The sequence below is a fragment of the Phacochoerus africanus genome, chromosome 1 (assembly GCF_016906955.1).
Source record: "Phacochoerus africanus isolate WHEZ1 chromosome 1, ROS_Pafr_v1, whole genome shotgun sequence".
NCBI lineage: Eukaryota > Metazoa > Chordata > Mammalia > Artiodactyla > Suidae > Phacochoerus > Phacochoerus africanus.
Window position 1 is genome coordinate 256,329,584 of NC_062544.1, and position 21,318 is coordinate 256,350,901.

Consider the following 21,318-nt stretch of genomic DNA (forward strand, 5'->3'; position numbering starts at 1 on the left):
TAAGAAGTTTTGGTTTTGAGGGAGACTCATTTAGACTCATGGGTACACTGATGAGGTATAAACTTAGGAAGGGGTAGACAGGCTGATACCAGAATAGAAGTGGCACCTGTGCCAGACTTCTGGAGAGTGAGGGAAAGCTTCAGGAGGAAGAATTTTCTAAGCTGTGACCAGAGATAAATAGGAAGTAGATGAGCAAAAAGAAGCAGTGAGATGAGACGTAGTTCGGTCAATTGGAGAGATTCGTGGAAGGGATAGAAAGATGAAAGATTAAGTTAGAATAAGAAGGTTCAGTATATGAATGATAAGCTATACTGAAGAGTGAATACACTCTTGTAGCAGAGAGAGGAGAGTTTGGAGACAAAGGGAGTTAGTTAGCTGCTGGGAGTTAGTCAAGAGAAAGGATGGAAGTGAGAATTTTAGCAAAGTGGACATAATTGAGAGCCAGATCAGAATTAAAAATGACAGAACTTGATGATGGACTGAAAGGACTTAAATGTAGATTGGAAGAGGAGCAGGATTTGGGACAATTAGTAGAAGGTCGGGGAATAGGACTAAAGAGCGTGGCAAAGATCAGTTCAGTTTTGGTTACGGTGAGTTTGAGATTCAAGAGAAACATTGAAATGAGGATGTCTAAGTGTCTGTTAGATAAATTGGCTTGGGACATCTATGTTCTTTTTTTAGTAGTAGTTTGTTACACAGTAAAGCTAAGCAGGGAGCAAGCACAACACAGGACCACTGGCACTTCATATGGGCAGGAAAAAAAATTCAAGTTCCAAAAAACAAAACTTGGATTTGCCGTACACCAGCAAATATTTATGTAACATTTACATTATATTAGTTATTATAATTAATCTAGAGATGATTTAAAGTATACAGCAGGATGTCAGTAGGCTAAATGCAAATATGCCCCCTTTTATTTTTATAAGGGACTTGAGCATCTACAGATTTTGGTATCCTCCGGGAGGAGGGGAGGGTCTTGGAATTGACCCTCCATGAATACCAAGGGAAGACTGTCTATCTGTACTAATACTATATGGGATGTTGTTATTGAATGTCAGTCTCTCAGTACTTGTATCTTTTAGTGGGATTTGTCTAAGGGACCTGTTTCCTTTATTTGTAGGAAGATGGTCCTTATTTTAACTTGCTTTGCTCTAATAATTAGAAAAATAATTATAATGGTCAATGTGTATTGAAAATCTACAAGAATGCTTTATCTCAAACACCTTACCTAAATTATTTCATTTAACTCTTATCATTACCCTACAAGGCAGCTACTAATATTATCATCCATATTTTGTAATAACTAAAAGGTTGAAAGAGATAGAGTAACTTGCCCAAGATCGTATTGCTAATATGTGGTAGAGAGGAGATTCAAACCTAGACTACTTCTTATGTCCAAGTCTGTCTCAAGGATTTGAAGTTCAGGTTTAATTTGCCTCCATTAATGCCTTTAAAAAGTGGCTCCTCAAGAAAAGTTTTTCTTTTCATCTCTGAAGGGTCACCATCTCCTCTGAGCTCAGATATATCTTCCCCAGTTCCTTGTGTTATGCCTTCACGCCTGTTCCACTATTGCCTTTGGTGGTGAAGTGCAGTTTCCCCATAAGCCTGAGTTGCAAATCCTTTCCTATTTGCAAAAAAATGGACTCTAAAAATTTTTTTAAATTTTAAACTCCACCTCGACAGCTGTAGACTGGCTTTTCCTCCTTTTGGATTTAGAACTATAATGCTGTATTTTAACTCTCTTTTCTGTGCTTTATGAGTAATTATAAATTATCCTCGTATTTACATTTGTGTCTTCACCAAAAAGGTTGTGCTACTTGAAGTGAGCTTAGTAGTTTTCTTTTATATCTTCCCATAATATCTTGCTCTTTGAGATCTCAACAAAGATGATACTTGGTCCCTGTCTTAATGTTATTTATATATGCAAAGAGGTTCATGAAGGCTGTGAGGTTTTCAATCAAAAATATGGCCCTTAAAAAAGGATGTTACACACTTTCTGTTATCGGAAGGGGAGCCTGTAATTTTGGTCCTTGAGATTATATTAAGAAAGTGTTTACTATTTCCATGAGAAATAGCTTTATATTTACTAATGGGGATAATTAAAAGGATGCTTGGAGTATGAGTTGATGCTCTGACTTTCATCATGCTTCATTATTTTTCTTGTGTAATTTATCAGCTTTGTAGTTGAAGAACAAAGTTTGCTCTGGACAATATTATCTAGAGTGGGTATTGGAAGTAAATGTTACCTTTTTACAGGTCAAAGTTTTTTTTTCTCTCTCAAGAAATTCTCAATGATGCATCAATACTTTGAAAACATGACATGATTTTTAGTATGGATTGTTTTGCTGCTAGATCTAATTACAGTACTGGGGTATTTATAAGTTACTTTTCTGAAAAAGTATTTAAAACAAGTCATTTGAAGCTATTTCTTTTTAAAACTCCCAGAATATAGTCACTGGTAAAGAATGTTATTAACTACAGAATTACTCTCTTGCTCTATTCAGCACACTGTATACCAGCTTTGACTATGCCTTGTAACAGGCTTTTGCAAGTGATTCAGCTTTCGTTTCCTTCTTGTAAAAAAAAGGGGCTTCTCCTTACTCTAAAATTTCATACGCCTTTATTAGATTTTTGTAATTTAAAATAATTTATTGGATTTTTGTAATTTAAAATAACAGTGATGACATTAAACATTTATATAGAGCTTACTATGTTTTGGGCACTGTTCTGTTTTACATATTTTAATTGTATATAATCTTATATAATCCAATGAATTAAGCATTACAATTATTATTTTCATTTTATTGGCAGGGAAATTAAAGCATAGAGAGATAAGTGACCTGCCCAGGGTGGCACACCTGGCTCAGGCTAGGGCCAAAATTCCGTAACAGACAATTGAGTTTCATAATCCACACTCTTAACCAATACATTAGTACTTCCTACTGTATTTTTATTTGCTATGTTCTTGTAGATTTAGAATTTAGACTAGAGTACAGGTCTTTAATTACATGTAGGAAATTTGGCCAAATATTAACTTTTTAAAAGTCACAAATATTAGTAATATGATTCTTTTTTTAAGATGAAGAATTAGTTAAAGTAATTCTGTAGATAGCTTACTTTAAATTTACATTGTTAAATAATTTGATATTTTCTTGAAGAAACAAATATGCTTCGGTGTTTTGCTTTTTAAAAAAAATTATTTTATTGAAATAGAGTTTGTTTGCAATGTTTTGTTAATTTCTGCTGTACAGTAAGCAAAGTAATTCAGTTATATATACATGTGCATGTGTGTATATATATATATGTATATTCTTTTTAATATTCTTTTCCATCATGGTTTATCACAAGATATTTAATATATTTCCCTGTGCTATACAGTAGGACCCTGTTGTTTATCCATTGTATATGTAATAGTTTGCATCTGCTAATCCCAAATTCCCACACCATCCTTCTGCTACCCTCCTCCCCTCATTTCAGTGTTAATGCTTTTTTTAGTCCTAGAGAATTGCCTGTGTTATTGAAAAAAATGTATCTGATTATCATTTGACACATTTATATAGATAAACCTGAGTTCCTTGAAATTTTTTGAAAAGCTGATATTTTTTTTCAGTTCTCACTTTTCTTTTACCTCTTAATCTAAAGTATAATATATCTTTAGCATTAGCATGTTGACATACTCTATCTAATGTCCTACAAGAGGATTCAGTAATTAAACCAAATTGCTATTGATGATTTATTCATCACCCAGGGAAAGCTAGATCCACCATATTTCAAAAGGAAAAAAATTATTAGATCATATAGCTGTATTTAGGCCCCATGATTAGCAGGTTTCTTTCCTCCTACTCATCATCAAACTTTTGGTGACATTTGATGATTATTCTTTGTAAATCTAAGGATAATCTGAGGGTTCAAATTAAAGTGTGTATTGGAATTATCTACAGAATATTGTTTAAATGCAGAAACCAGATTAGAGTTCCAAGCTAGTGAATCTGATAATCAAGAGTATCTTATTTAAAAAAAAAAAAATGTAAAGAGATTTCATTATGGCCTCATGGCTAAAAAGCAGTGAATTAAAATGAAATTTTTGGAATCTGATGGACTCATGTTTATATTCCACCTCCATGAGTTACTAACTGTAATTAGTAGGTTAACTTCTACCTGTAAGCCTCTGTTTCTTCATATATAAAACATTGATTTTATTACTTATATCATAAGATTCCATAAGGGTTAAATGTGACAATATACAGTAAGACCTTACCAGAGTGAGGCATATAGTAAATGCTCAATAAATGGTAGAGATTATTAATATTGATTTTAATTTGTGTTAATTGATATAAAATGTTTGAAGGAGGGGGATGAGGCCACAATAGAATTGTATGATTCCCTTTTTACATGCTTGTTCTTCTCAGTGCTGTAATGATGGCCAGGACAGAAATAGCCCTTTCTCTTTGAAACACAGGCTGCTCATCCCTACACCCTTTCATAGCTTTCTAGTTGCTATTGTCCATTCAACCCTTGCAGTTCTTGGATGCACTCAACCCATGACTGCATAATTACTTGTGAAATTGCTTGTTACCAAATTCTGCTACTTCAGCAGCTCTCTATCTAATAATGGCACATTAGTGGGCAAAGTAATAAATCATATTTTAAAACTCATAACATTTGCAAGAATGACAGGATGATGAAAACAAAGAAACACATTCCAGACCAAAATTAAAGTCTATGAAGCTATTGTGCTGTCTAGTCTTGTTTATGGAAATGACACCTACCATCACTACATTCAATTACGAGACAAATTCTATCAGCATCTCTTAGTACCACACTTCACACCAGATGGTGGGGCATAGTTTCTCACAATGAGATCCCAGGACTCATGCAATCCTGAGAAGTTGGAACCATTCTACATGAAAGTCAACTCCCCCCAGGCTGAAGGGAAGTCAAGCACATGGCAGACAGATGAAACCCTATGAGAGTCCCCTGTAGCACAGCCGGAAGCAATGTAACATCACAGTAGATAACTGGAAAACACCTGCAGCTGAATGGGTATTCTGGACAGCAATCAGGGAAGGCTCAGCTCATTTAGAGCTGAGCTCTTGTAATATCCTGGAGACAAACTGCAGGAGCAGATGCAACAGCAGCCACTTGCTGGAAAATAGCAGCCACAAGAGAACACTGTATATCGATGATTATAATAATTACACAGAACATTGCCACATAGCACTTCTATATATGTATTTCTGATTCTCGTCACAGTTTTGCAAGCAGGGTAGGGCATTTTTCTGTTAAGCCAATTTTGAGGATAAGGAAATGAATGGATAAAGGGGCAAGTGACATGCTTGATAGCATGCATATAGAAGAGGTTGACAATGTCAGCAGAGGCAGATACAGATTTTTAGGAGTCTGAAGCTCATAAAAATTTCAGAGTCTTTTTACAATACAAGAATGCATAAGCAGGGGCGTTGAAGGACCCTGTGTCAGTGAAGGGCCTTAAAGCTTAAACTTTATTACAAGTGAATAAATATACTTGTGCAGATTGGTTTTTTTTGTTCTTTTGTTTTTTTGTTTTGTCTTTTTGCTATTTCCTTGGGCCACTCCCACAGCATATGGAGGTTCCCAGGCTAGGGATCGAATTGGAGCTGTAGCCCCTGGCCTACGCCAGAGCCACAGCAACGCAGGATCCGACCTGCGTCTGAGACCTACACCACAGCTCACCGCAATGCCGGATCGTTAACCCACTGAGCAAGGGCAGGGACCGAACCCGCAACCTCATGGTTCCTAGTCGGATTCGTTAACCACTGAGCCATGACGGGAACTCCCGCAGATTGGTTTTTAAAGTTGGCTTTCCAAAGCAGAGTGAGGACTTGAGTTGTGGTGGTGAAGACTTTGTTGTTTTGTTTTATTTGAAGCAAAGAACTCTTTCTGGCATGTTGTGCTGCTCTTCTTATTAGATAATTTAGTGAATTGGCATGTATTCTAGTATTAACCTACAGGATAAGATCATAGACAGTCATTAATACTATAATGATTTTTCTGATTTTTGTGCCTCGCTGAAGAGTGTGCTTATAATGAAAGACCGCAGGGGAAAAAAAAGTGACAACAGGAAAATGGATACTGGCAAGAAAATAGAGAAGCAGACCCTGCTTATGTATCAGGCAGCTTTTCTCCCCTTCATTTTTAATGGCAGAGCTTCACTGTTCATCTGGTGTGTTCATCCCTGTACTGTAAGACTTAATTAAGGAAGGACAGTCCACTTGCTAGCTCCAGGGTCAATCCTTTTTTTGTACTATCCCACTTCCTTAGTAATAACTGGTTTCCAGAATTGATGATTGACCCCATCCTTGACAATGAGATAGGAAGAGAAGTCTGATGAGACTGCTTCATAAGGCTGAGATGGCATTTCCCATCTTCTACTATCCCTTTGTAACGTTTGTCCTTATGAGAACTAGAATTAGAGCTGCCATCTGTCAACCATAACGCAGAAGCAGACACAAAAGCTGAATACTGGAGAATGGAAAGATGAAGGAACCTGGATCCTTAAGTACAATGCTGACTGGAGACTAGTTCTGAAGCTTTCTACCCCAGGACTCTTTGTTTGGTGAGGTAATACCTTTTCCCTGTTGATTAGAGCACTGGCAATTTTGAGCTGAGTGTCCTGGATGATACAAATATTTAAAGCAATGAACCGTGAATTTTAAGCTGCATGGGAGAAATTGTAAATCTAGGAGAGGAATGATATGAAAAGAAAGATGGGGGTTGGAGTGGCATCTAAGACCTGGATGTTTTGATAAGCTTTAGTGTCCTGACACCTGGTATAATTAGAGCAAGAAAACTGGAAAAGTAGGCTGTCAGAGATTTCAGAATTTATCTTTTGAAGTTCAGATGGATTCCAGTCTATATCAAGATTCATGATTTGTGGAAATGAAGGGCAAGGCACAAAGTGGAGATTAAGTTTATTATAAAAGTTTTTTGTTTCTGTTTTTTTAAAGCTAGGATTTTGCATGAGCCATCTATAGATGGTGAGCTAGAACATGATGTTGGTGGGATTTGGGAAGATGTGGGGAAGACTCTATGGGATTGAATTGTCCAAATTCTAATTCAGCAGAGGTGGTGGCTGAAAGGGATGGGAGATGGGATAGCTAGCTCTATGTATGAATGGCGTGAGCTGTACGGAGAGGGGAGGTTTTGGTTTTTTTTTTTGTTTTTTTTTTCCATTTTGTTTTTGTTTTTTTCTTGGGAGTGTGAGATCCTTAGAGTAAAAGTCTCAGTGAGCTTGAAAAGGAAATGATCATACTTGCCACTGGCACTGGAAAGCTGAGTGAGTGAGAGCTTCCCAGTATTCTTCCAGGTTAAACAGATTTTATTGAAGACAAAACTGTGGAGAATGTGGAAGAGATTGAAGATAAAAATCAGATCATTTATAACCTCCCAAAGGATGTAGTAAAAACAAAAGATTTGGGATTTTTTGATACCATACAATGACACCTATCATTTGCATTTTTAAAGGTGTGGTTTATTTCTATTTGCATGTGAAATAGGGTTTGTGCTGCTCCTAAAGTCATTTACAAATCATTACTGAGAGTGAATCTACTTCTTTAGTCCAAGGTGCTGAGGGATTATGGAAAAGTCGTTCTTCTCTTTCATTAAAATATTAATTCATACTTGAACCCTAATTTCATTTGCAAATTTAAGCCAAAAGTTGAGGTCCAAGTTCATGCTTTTGAAATGAGAATGGTATTATCCATATCTTAGGTTTAATTTTTCTCTTTATTTTCAAGTGATACTCTTGCTCTTATTCGTTCTAGGCCCCTCAAACACAAAACCAGTGATGACTTGTTGAATTTTAGTTATGTGCGGTCTAGTTCTCTAGATTTGCCAAGACCAGTCAACACTTATTAGAAATAAATTTCAGCACTTTTTTCAGACTTGCTATGTTTATTACTAGATTTAATATTTTGGATGACAATACTGATCTTTCATTCCTTAGCATTTGGCTCAGCCTAAATTGTGTTAGTGAAATGAATCCATTCATAATTCTTTTCCCTTATGTGTTAGAGACATTTACTTATTCTCCTGAATATTATAGCTAGTTATGGCATTATTAAAATTTCATAGTGTGAAATCTTGTCTAATTCTCACTAAATTAGAATGGTAGAACTATGGAGTAACTTAGATATATCTTTAATTTAAGGTTTAGTTTTAACTGTCAGTTTTGGCACTTTTAATAAGAAGCCCTAACATTTTGTAATTGTAGAACCAAATGCACTAAAAACTTCAATTCCTTGGTTTTGTTTTTAAACAAAACAAAAACACAACAAAAAATGGTGAAAAAAAATTAGATAATTTGGAATTATTTCAAATTGTAGCTGTTACAGGACTGTTTTCAAAAGAAATGAATGTGGTAAATACCTTTTAGAAAATAAGCAACATAATTGGACAAAACTCAAAGTGGGGAGCTGAATTTGAGTATCAGAGATCTAATTATTTTATTTGGCAATACTGGATGTTCCAAAGTGAGCTTTTGAATTGTGTTTTTTTTTAACTTGTTCTTAAGTCAGTGTACATGAATGTTAGTACGTGAAAACCACATGGAAGTGATAGCTTGTATTAAATCAGATTTTTACCTAACATAATGTGAAACAGCCAACAAAATAAAACCCACCAAAATGAAAGTAGTTATGGTTATTATGTACCTTGGAAGAACTCTTTTTCTTTAGTAAATTAGTAACGTCTTGCTTCCAAAAATCAGTATGGGATTATTTTAAATTTTCTGATTTACTTCAGCTAAATAAATGGCTATAAATATTTGACTATATTAAATGTTACTTTTTTTCATGTTCTAGCCCAAGGAGTCATTGAAGTACTTGTTGCCTTTATTTCAATTAGTACAGTTAACTTTTAAGTGCTAAATGACATAAAGATAATATTATAAATTGTCATAACAAATTTATAATATTGGTCAATGGCATACAGGATTACTAATTGGTTTTTAATAAGTTACTTACTGGAATAATCAAACCAACATGTTTAATAATTTACACCAGTGATTCTCAAAGTCTGGTTTTTTAACTAGTAAATTCTGTGTCACCTGGGAATTTATCAAAAATTAAATTCTCAGGTCCTACACTAGAATGACTAAGTCAGAAGCCCTGTGCATGGGTGCTAGCAATTTATATTTTATCAAGCCATCTAGGTTATTCCCATGTGAATTCAAGTTTGAGGGTGGTTGATTTAGGAGTTTCAGCTCTGGAATTACATAAACTTAAGTCCAAATTCTGGCTTGTTTACTTATTAACTGTGTAACCTTGGGTGAGTTGCTAAACTTATCTGAGAACTCAGATCTCACATTTGTAAGATGATAAAATTACAATACCTGCATCACAGGGATGCCATGAGGATTAAATTAAATGCTAATATGAAATATGCGACATCATCCTGAAACATATTAAGCACTCAATTTATAATGATTTTAAGAATAGTATCAATAGGAGTTCCCGTCATGGCGCAGCAGAAACGAATCCGACTAGGAACCATGAGGTTGCATGTTTGATCCCTGGCCTCGCTCAGTGGGTTAAGGATCCAGTTTGCCATGAGCTGTGGTGTAGGTCACAGACACGGCTCAGATCTGGCGTGTCTCAGAACCTCCATATGCCAAATGGATGTGGCCCTAAAAAGAAAAAAAAAAGAAAGGACGTAGAAGTGTTTGTTAATTGTTTTAATGGATTAAAAATATGAGAAATAGACCTATAAAAGTGATTTATTGTAATGTGTTTATAATGTACCTCAGGCACTCTAGTATAGGATATGATCTCAAACTTCATATATTTAACATATATTCAAAAACACACAGTAACATCCTGAGCCTAGCTTGACTACTGAAGTTCAAGCTACATTTCAGACCCATTCACCCTCTGCTGGATGCTTGTACAGTGAGTAACTTGCACAAGTGACATAGTGGTCCTGCTTTGGTAATTTTGTAGTGTTATAGAATGGGAAGAAAATTTAGTAATTGTCCAGATGAATATGTTCACATTATAGATGAGAAAATGAAGCCCAGTCACAAGAAAAACTTTTCTAAGTTATTGAGTAAGTAACTCTGACAGTTGCTAATGTTTAATGGCATCTAGAATTATTCTATAAGGAGTTAAGGAATAAAGATGATTTAATACCCAGGACAAGTTGTAATCTATGTAAAACAAATCTTTATAAGAATATTTTTGCTACTCTTTTTTGGAAAAATCCAATATACATTTATTTTATCCCTTAGATTGTGAGAACTTCAAGCTTCTTTTTTTTTCAGGTTCACATTTAAGTTGATTGTTAACATTTCCCAGATCAATATCATGCATTATTATTATTTAGTAATTCACAGGTATGTAGTGATCATGACTTTTGAACTTAGATTGTATTATGTTTCCTTAGATACATAATGTATGTTTCCATATAGCTCAACATTTTGAATTAGGATTTTGAATTGATGCTTGTCTGTACTTAACACTTGTGCTCTTAACCATTTGTCTATACTGGTATCTTATATGTTTGATCATAAAACTGATTATGACTTGTCTTTATTAAGTGTTTTAGAAGGTACCAGCCACGATATTTGAGCTTTACATGGGTAATCTCAGCTATTTATAACAATTAATAATGAGTCTTACTATCCTTCCACAGATGAGGAAATTGAGATGTCGAGTTTGATCTTGAATTCACTTTCCAACCTCGGCTATCCTAAGCTACAACTCTTATCTCTATGGGACTGACTGATTATAAATGTTTTGGTTATGATTGATATTTTTGTTTTTGTTTTTTTTGGCTTTTTGGGGCCACACTCGCGGCACATGGAGGTTCCCAGGCTGGGGTTGAATCGGAGCTACAGCCACCAGTCTACACCACAGCCACAGCAACACCAGATCCAAGCCGTCTCTGCGAACTACACCACAGCTCACGGCAACACCTGGATCCTTACCCCACTGAGCAAGGCAAGGGATCAAACTCACAACCTTATGGTTCCTAGTAGGATTCGTTTCCACTGAGCCATGACAGGAACTCCTGGTTATGTTTGTTATATACTGATAATACTTTCACATGTTAGCATATTTAAGTAATTATAAATCTATTATTTAAAATATCTTCATTTTCTGATTAACTAGGCACCATTCCCTAGCAATCACTCTTGTTTTAGATACTTAAAAACCTGAGTTAGTTCAAAGCCACTTAATATTTCATAGAGTCAAAATAATGTTTTATATTGCTCAAATTCACTACATTTAAACAAGAAGGAGCAATGTTTTATTCATAATAACTTTCAGTTCCTTGGACAGTGAAGTGTAATTCAGCATGATTTAATCTAGGGCCAGATATCCTGGTTCACCAAGAGAGAAATATTTTGGTGTGGTGCAAGGAGTAAAGTCTTTGGAGGTATGATTTACACTGGTGGTTCAGTTATTAACTAGTTTCATGACCTAAGACTGGGCAGTTTACTTCTATAAATCTGGCTTATCATCTGTAAAGTAATGAATTTATGTCTTTAAGTCTGAATTTTTCCTGTACTTCGACTATCACAAATGCAGCAGAACCTAAGAGTAAGATGAACATAATTTGAATTAAGGTAGCATTCTACAACTTTGAGTTTCCTTAGGATTACTATTATGAAAATAATTTATCTTTGTGCATTAAGTGTTTAGAGCTGCTGTTAGTAGAAATTCTCATTAAGAAAAAGAATTAATTTCATGAGAAGATGAAATCCTGGCTCTTTAGCAAATGTTGAGCTACTTTTGTTCATTTGTTTTAGCAATGGCTATTTTTCTTCTGATTTTCCTTGTAACAAACAACCTCACTTTTAAAATTCATTGTTGGGAATTCCCATTGTGGCTGAGTGGGTTAAGAACCCAACATAATCTCCATGAGGATGCGGGTTCAATCCCTGGCTTCTCTCAGTGGGTTAAGGACCCTACATTGCCACAAGCTGTGGTGCAGGTAGCAGATGTGGCTTGAATCTGGTGTTGCTGTGGCTCTGGCATATGCTGCCAGCTGCATCTCCCATTAGACCTCTAGCCCAGGAACTTCCATATGCTGGCGTGTGGCCCTAAAAAGATAAACATAAAATAAAATTCCTCATTTATTTATTCAAGGATTAATTCTTTATTGTTAGCTTCACTGTGCTTACATGAGTGCCTGCCACAGAGTAGGCAATCAGTTGATATTTATTGAAAAAACAATGATTTACCAAACATCTATTAAGCCAATATTATATACTTAGCTCAAGGCCAAACATTGGAAAAATATAAAGATAAATAAGTCAGTTTTAGTGCTGGAAGATTTCATTATTTAATAGGAACAAACCAATATATATGATAATAATTAAACTATCATGTGATAAATACTGTAGTAGACATTTAATTACACTGTCTGGAGGAATCTCGGAATATTTGAGAGAAGAGCTCTATTTTAATTGTCTTTTGCAAATTAGATGGAGATGTACCAGGTAGAAAAGAAGGAAATGACTATAGTAGACTGAGTTAAGTAAATGTAATCAGGGGAATAGTGCATATGGATAATGGAGCAAATATTGCTGCATAGGGTATGGAGATGGAAGGATAGAAATAAGGCAGGAGAACTTGAAGAGACACTGTGAAGGTACTTGCGAGCCTTCAGACTCATAGACTTTGGAAACAAGCTTATGGTGATCAAAGGGGACAGGTCGGGGAGGGATGGGCTGGGGTTTGGGATTCGCATATGCACACTGAGGTACGTGAAATGACTGGCCAGTGGGGACCTGCTGTTCAGTACAGGGACCTCTATCCAATATTTTGTGATCATCTATATGGGAAAAGAATCTGAAAAAGAATAGATGTGTATCCATGTGCTCTTCTGTTGTACAGCAGAAATTATCACAGCAATGTAAATCAACTCTACTTCAATAAAGCTTTAAAATTTTTTTTAATTAAAAATAATTTTTACTTATTTTTTAATAGGTCACTTACTTAAACTTTCTACTTGGACTTAATAAACAAGGCACTTGAGCCAATAGATATTTTAAAGCAAGGGAGTGACAGGGATCCCATTTGATATCTCAGAAGAGAACTACAGTGGAATAATTACTTGGCCTAACAAGATGTGAGGCTGGGTGAAAGGAGACCTATTTGCACAGTGCCTTTGAAGAGGGAGAGCTGCAGAATTTACAGGAAAGGATTTCAGACTTCTAAGTTTAAATGCCTCTTTGGTAACAAATATTTTCAAGTACACTGCAGTTGTAAAAATACTTACTGTGTATAACTATATACAGATGCTAAGGTGTTTTGTACCTTTTTAAACATCACGTGAAATTTAATTAAAATATAAGGATTAGTTTTTAAAATAGATATCAATAGAATTTCTATTCTATACCAATATATTATTTTATATAGACCTGGAATATTGTTCACTGACTTTAGATATTATTGGGATAGACGAGAGGTTCTCAACTTTGGCTGTGTATTGGAAATAACACTTTGCATCCTAGGAACAATTACTTCTGAATCTGAATGTGGAACTCATACATTTGAATTTTTATGTCTCAGAGGATTCTAGTGTGAAGTCACAGATAAGAACAACATAAAGGGATTAGAAGGATGATTTCAACTCTGAGTACTGAGAAAAAAAGGGAAGAAGAGTGATATATTAGAATCACATAGGAAGCTATTTCAAACTGTATCCATTGCTTTACCTTTCTAGAGGTTTTATATATCCATCTGGGGTTATATTGTAGGATTTGAGTCCATCTAGATTGAATTAAATTCATAGAGCTAATCTAGATAGACAAGCTAAGGTGTGGTTTAATATGTGAATTTGGGGTTAGGAAAAAGATGATTGATTTAGGAAAAAAACTGATGTTTGATTCTTTGAATATGGAGCTGATATAGAGTGAGGATTCCATGTAGACTCTAGAATTTCTTGATATACTCATGTACTGAGATAGGAAATACTCAAGGAATAAAAGTGGTTATTGTCATTTCTTAAGGGAAGTGGTTTTGGTGAAGATCATCTGTGTTTAGGATTCAAATGGTCACGTATGATAAAAGGGAAATTATTGGGTTAGCACTTGGAAGAAAAATCTGGGCTAGAGTTATAGAAATGAAGCTTCCAATGTAAAGACAGCAGAGAACATCAGATTGTTGAATAATATTGAGGCAAGAAGAGTATTTAGCAGAAAAGGAAGAACAAAAAGATAGAACCTTTAAAAGGACCACATTTGGAGAAAATTTTGTAAAAAAGACAAGAAGGAACAGCTGGAAACAAGGAAAGACAAGCAGCAGAATGAATGTGGTAGGCACTAGAGAGTAGGATGCCAAGAAGGGTCAGAGTGATCAACAAAAACAAATTCTGCGAACAAATCAAGTAGGACAGAAACTGGAAAAAAAGAAAAAGGCTTTCTAATCAGAGAAATTAAGAGATTTTAACATTTAAATTGAGAAGTTTTAATAGGATGAGGACAGAAACAGCTTAGGCAGTATGTCTCAACCTGAAGGATATTTGGCAGTGGAGGAAGGAATAAGATAAGAAAGGGCATTTAAGGAAAGTTTGGGGGGATGTTTTTATTTAGTGGGGAGATATGGTCATCCATGCATATGGAGTAGAACAAAAATGTCATGAAGGGAGTTCCCACTGTGGTGCAACAGGATCAGTGGCATCTCTGCAGCTCCAGGATGCAGGTTCGATCCTCAGCCTCGCACTGTGGGTTAAAGGATCCCTATGCTGTGGGGTGGCCAAAAAAGAAAAATGGCACAATGGAAAAACAAACTGAGACCAGATTATTTTATATAGTATTTTTTTGGCAGCTAAGTTATTTTACATTTCAGAAATTGTATCATATTTTAATGTTACTTTAATGTATAGCTGTGACATTTAATCTCAGTTAATGATAAAACAATGATACATATGAATATAAATATTTTTATAGGAATTAAGCAAAAGTTTTTTATTTTGACTTTTATTTTAAACTAAGTACTGTTAAAAAGAAATAATCACTAAAGAGGACTAGCTATCTGCAGTTAAATTTTGTGGGTGCATTTTTTTTAATTTGGTTTTTCCCATAATACATGACTTTCACATACAAACAAATAGGATGAATAGTAGTTAAAATCATATCTGTTTAAATAATAACAGTAATACAAATTATGTGGTGCCAGATGGTATTTTTTGCATCTGTTCATTGGGAAGATTTGTGAAGCAGACTAAGTATGTCTTCATTAGAAGTGTTTTGGTGTGTCTTTTGATCTGCATTTTACAATCCTTCTCAAATTGTCATTGCTGTGTGCTTTTTCTTGAACCCTGCTTTCCATTCATTAGAAGTTAATGTTCTATGTGGAATCAATTAGGATAGCTTATTTATATGAAGATGCTACTGATGCTGTTTTAATTAATAGCCAAAGGTGGCTACATAGTTTATCTTTATTCTAATTGAGTTAGCACATGCCTGGAGTTTGGACCTTAACTTTCTGTACTCAATAAACAAATTTTACTGTCCACCTAATAACAGGGCCCAATTAAATCTAACCAGTCTCCCAATGGGGTTAATAATAATAGTAATTACCCTAGAAATAGCATCCACTATTACATTAATATTAATATAAATTACATTAATATTAACCATAATAGCTGGCTAGTATGTGTAGCTATTATTCAGTGCACTGGGCTCTCTTTTAGTGTGTCACCTGTAGTAACTTATTTAATCCTACAAGTCTCTGATACAGTTTTTATTATCAATCCCTATTTCATTATTCTTCTTTTATATATGAGGAAATTCAAGCACAAAACAGTTAAGCAGCTTGTCCAAAGTCATATACTAAGTAAGTGGCCAAGCCAAGTTTTTCACCCAGGGAGTCTGGCTCCAGAGTCTCTGCTCTTAAACACTGTCCCATCCAGATTTATGCAGTCTAGTTTAGTATAAATAAATTTGCAGGGGAAAATACCAATGTCAGCAGGTGAGTGTATTTTTTTGCCAGTAATAACCAAAGGTTTACTTGTTGTTTATAGAATCATATTAAAGACCACCAAGGGATAATTTCTCATGGAAACACTATTAAAGGATTTCTTCACACAGAGGAGTGCCTGATTGTGGGGGTGGTGGTGTGGGGGGGTGTAAGGTTCATTCATTTAGTCATTCATTGCACAAAATTTATTAAGTGTCTACTTAGTCCTTGATGCTACCTTATGTGCCATGAACAAAAAAGCTTTCTTGGGACATTAGACTGGTGGGGAAAAGAGGAAATTACAAAAACCAGATATAACATGCTATAATGTAGTATAATATAATACAGCATATATCAGGGTAATATTCTAATTTCATAAGAAAGTCTTAAATTCAAGAGAGTAGGTTGTACTTAAATAGAAAGGGTTGTACGCTGGACTCAGCTCCTCCTTCAATACTAGGAAATGAAAGGCTAATAAGCTCTCAGCCACTGAGAGAGCTGTTGGGGCGGTCTGTGCACAGACCCCAGCAGAAATGGGCTGCAGCAATGGCTGAGGCAGCAAAGAAAAAGAAAAAGAAAAAAAAAAAACCAACACTTTTCAATAGAAGGCCAAAAATGTTTCCCAGACAATAATTCTGCCGTAACAACAGAGCAAAATGGGGGCCAGAGGACTAAAGTATAGTGAGGTAGTGTGAAAAAACACCAGAGAAAACAAGCTTGTTAGAAAAGTTCTGCGCTTTAAAGCTGAAATAGCTTGCACTTTTGTCTCAGCAAGTTGAAGAACAGTCTTTGCACATATTTAAAGGAAGGTACCGTTGCTACTTTTCCTGTAACTTTGCCTCCTTGTACAGCATAGTGACTATTCTTGGATGTTGAGTGAAGTGCTAATTCAAAGAAAACAACTGCACTCCTTTAGTGCATGATTTAATAGCCTCACCTGTCTCATTTTAATTATTTTACTTATACTTTAGAAATATGAAGAGATGTCTTTCATAGAAAAGTGTAACTAGAGCAAAGTGTACTATATAAATGGAATACAGCATGGAAAATAACACTCTTTTCCCTTATTTTGTTTGGTCATCTGAAAATGAACATCTGTACCTTTATGCCAGCTGTAATTTTCCACCCTAGCAATTATTCACATGAGTTAGTGAGATACAATTGTCCAAGATTTGTGTTCATCTGGGTAATTTAGTGGAAAAACTTCTATTAGGTTAAGCTGGCAAAACGATAGAATTTTATTGGATGGTTTACCAGTTAATCAGCTTTGTTTTAGGATGGCTACAAATTGGCAGCCTGTGCAAAAGGATACATACACATAATGGATTTCTTCAAAGTATATATCACACATAAGACTCAGATACTTGCGAATCAGATGTCAAATCCTAAATGTATAAAAATTAGAAGACATCAACCCCAATGAATTAAAATTGTGAGTAAATTTGTTTCACAATTTGCTTTGAAAAGTGTTTTCAAATTATCAGTGGATAGTGACTAAATATATATTTGATGGAAGTTTATTAAATTGCAAATACTGAATTCACTTTCAAGTTATTAAATACTTTGTATGGTGACTAGAAGGTCATTTCTGAATGTTTTTACTTTTACAGAGGGAATAGAGACATCTTGGAAGCTATTGGTGTTAGTGGTGGTTGTTTTTAAACTTCTGTTGAGCAAATGGCAACATTTGAATTGCATATCCCTTTTCTTATTTACATTATAAAAACTAATATTTATTAGGTTATAGAAGTTAAAGTGTGCATCCTATTACTTTCAAGTGACAGATTATCATTTTTTTATCAAGTATAGTTGATTTATAATATTGTGTTAGTTTCAGATGTATAGCAAAGTGATTCAGTTATACATACATATGTATATATCTATACTCTTTTAAAAATTATTTTCCATGATAGTTTGTTATAAGATATTGAATATGTAGTTCTCTGTGCTATACAGTAAATCTTTATTGTTTATAGAGTATCATTTTTATTAAAGATTGTTTTAGCAAATATCTTTTATGCTTTTATAACAAAGCATAAAACATTTAAAGGAGTTTTTAGAACCACTATCCACGACCCTTGGAAATAGTGAAGATGATGGGAATATTTAAATTGTGTAATTACCTTTGATTGTTGCAGTTTTTATGATCTTGTGTTTATGATCTTGTGTAGTATTGGAGCTGATCTAAATGATGGTGAATAGATTAATGGAAAAGATTTGGCTGTGGAAGGTGACACACCTAGGGTTAGGCCCAGTCCACCATATACCAGCTACAATTCCTTGGGCAAAACTCTTAACTTAGAAGATAAGTACAGGAGTCCCCGTCGTGGCTCAGCGGAAACAAATCTGACTAGCATCTATGAGGATGCAGGTTCGATCCCTGGCCTCGCTCAGTGGGTTAAGGATCCGGCATTGCCGTGAGCTGTGGTGTAGGTCACAGATGCAGCTCGGATCCAGCGTTGCTGTGGCTGTGGTGTATGTAGGCCGGCGGCTACAGCTCCGATTCAACCCCTAGCCTGGGAACCTCCATGCGCGGCCCTAAAAAGACCAAAAAAAAAAGAAAGAAAAAAAAGAAAAGAAAAAAAGGAAGATAAGCACAATAATGAGCGGTGTTTTTAGGAGTTAAATGCGATTATTTTGTTCATTCAAAAAATATATATATTTAGGTCCTTATCATAAAAGAAACAGTGCCAGACTCCAGCTATCCAGAGGTAAACAAGACATTGAAGCTTAGTAAAGATATCAAGATGGTAATTAGACTTACTATTAAAGCAATTCCATCCTAAAACTATTAAGATGTGGGTAGGGAAGGAAATTTTTTTTTTTTTCCTATACCCTCCTATGTTTTCTGACAGGTGCTGTGTAAATTGGACTGACAAAAGACAGATTAACGAGAGAAAAACATACAGATTTCATTAATATTAGTTTTACATATCACAGGAGCCTTCATAAGGAGATGAAAATCTAAAGAAACAGTTAAAATAAGTGAGCCTTTTTATACAAGAAGAGTAGAAAGTCACGGAAAAATATTGTAGGACCAAGGGGTGTGAGCTAAGGATAGCAAAGAGGATGAAAATAAGCAAGACCTATTTGTTCAGGTTCCTCTCAGGGGCCCTCCGTCTTTGACAATAAGGATGCTTCTCTCTTCCAGGGATAGCAGGGCACCCCTCACATGAAGGCCTTATGACCAGGAGGAGAAGTGGGAGGTCAGAGGGAACTTTTTTTTTTTTTTCTTTAGGCCACTCTTGTGGCATATGGATGTTTCCAAGCTAGGGGCTAGGGGTCGAATCTGAGCTACAGCTGCCGGCTTACACCATAGCCACAGCAATGCGGGATCCAAGCCGTGTCTGCAACCTACACCACAGTTCATGGCAATTCTGGATCCTTAACCCACTGAGCAAGGCCAGGAATTGAACCCGCATCCTCATGGATACTGGTCAGATTCATTTCTGCTGAGCCACAAGGAGAACTCCTAGAGAGAACTTATTCTACCTGCCATTTCTCAGATTCCTTCATCTTAAAATATTTAATGTGCCATATTTTGGGGTAGAGTGTTCTGAAACCTATTGTATGTTAAAGAGAGCAACCAACATTTCTGTACCCCCATTGTGCCAGGTACTGATTGCTAAGGGTGGAAAGAGACATAACTAATAAAACTAAAGAAAAATCATGAGTTTGGGGATTATCCAGTACACCATATTGAGTCATGAAATGTTTTTCTTTCTTGTCCAAATCTGTTAGTCAGAAAATCATAGAATATTAGCTCTCTAAAATACTTTTTCTTACCATTATATTTTGAAAACATGTTTTTATAAAGAGAGATATAAACATTTATCAAAATCCAAGTAGATTTCTAATATGAATTTTTTCATCCCCTTTGGATAACAGTTTAATTTCATCATTTTAGGAAATACACATGAGTAGAATGAATAAACATCTACCTACTGACATAAGGAATTTGAACTTAATTTGTCTTCTAAGCTTTTTTCCTAAAGAAAGAGCTTAATTTAAAAAGAATGAAAGAATGCCATTTGTAACAACATGAATGGACCTAGAGATTATCATACTAAGTAAAGTTATTGAAAGACAAACATCATATGGTATCAATTATATGTGGAATCTAAAAAAAGGATACAAATGTACTTATTGCAGAATAGAAACAGACTTATAGACTCTGAAAAACATGGTTACCAAAGGGGACAAGTGGGACTGGGGATGGACTGGGGTCTGGGATTAGCATATGCACAGCGTGGTGTATGGAATGACTGGCCAACAGAGACCTGCTGTATAGCACAGAGAACTCTGCCCAATATTCTCTGATAATCTATGTAAGAAAAGAATCTGAAAAAGAATGGATGCATGTACATGTAAAACTGAATCAATTTGTTGTACAGCAGAAATTATCACAACATTGTAAATCAACTATACTGCAATATACTCATTAAATGTTAGTGTCTTATTTAACACACACACACACACACACACACACACACCTTGCAGCTAATATCTGATGAGTGTTAGTTTTATTTGGCTATTATTGCATGGTACTATTTTGACATACTTTGGGAATATCTAATATGAAGCATAATTCTTGTCCTCAGGGTTTAACAGAGCTTAGTGTTTAAAAAGATTGGATTTGACATCAGACTGACCTAGGATGGAATCCTGATTACCCTATAATCCAAGCAAAATATCAGTTTCTCCATTTATAAAATAATGGCAACTCCACCAGCCTCTGTGAGGATTAAATGAGAATCAGTTCTTAATTCAAAACCTTCCATTGGAGTTCCCGTTGTGGCTCAGTGGTTAACGAATCCAACTAGGAACCATGAGGTTGCGGGTTCAATCCCTGGCCTTGCTTAGTGGGTTAAGGATCTGGTGTTGCCATGAGCTGTGGTGTAGGTTGCAGACACAGCTCGGATCCCACGTTGCTGTGGCTCTGGCGTAGGCCGGTGGCTACAGCTCCGATTAGACCCCTAGCCTGGGAACCTCCATATGCGGCGGGAGCAGCCCAAGAAATGGCAAAAAAAGACAAAAAAAAAAAAAAACTTCCATCTACTAACTGCTAGATTTTTAGCTCTTTGTAGTAGAGAGATGAGAAGTAATATCATGTATAGTGGTGCAATATATAAAATAAGATGGTATTTACTACAGAGTGTTTTTCTCTCTTATAAAAACAATATAGGTTCACTGCATTAAAAATCCGACACTTAGAAATGGATGTAGGAGATTAAAATCATTCATAATCTCATGACTCAGAAATGACTGCTCTTAACAGTTTATCTTCTCTTTATGCCTCTGCTTTCTACCCATATATTTAATTATGTTTTTTACAAAATTAGCAACATATTTTATATTGGCCTTTCCCAAA

The 21,318-nt window shown here is 35.3% G+C and overlaps 1 protein-coding gene across 4 annotated transcripts in view; it reads left to right on the top strand.

Annotated features, from left to right (window-relative positions):
* ROBO1 (roundabout guidance receptor 1) overlaps positions 1–21,318 on the top strand; it is a 398,650-nt gene that overhangs the window by 212,748 nt on the left and 164,584 nt on the right. The window lies entirely within an intron of this gene.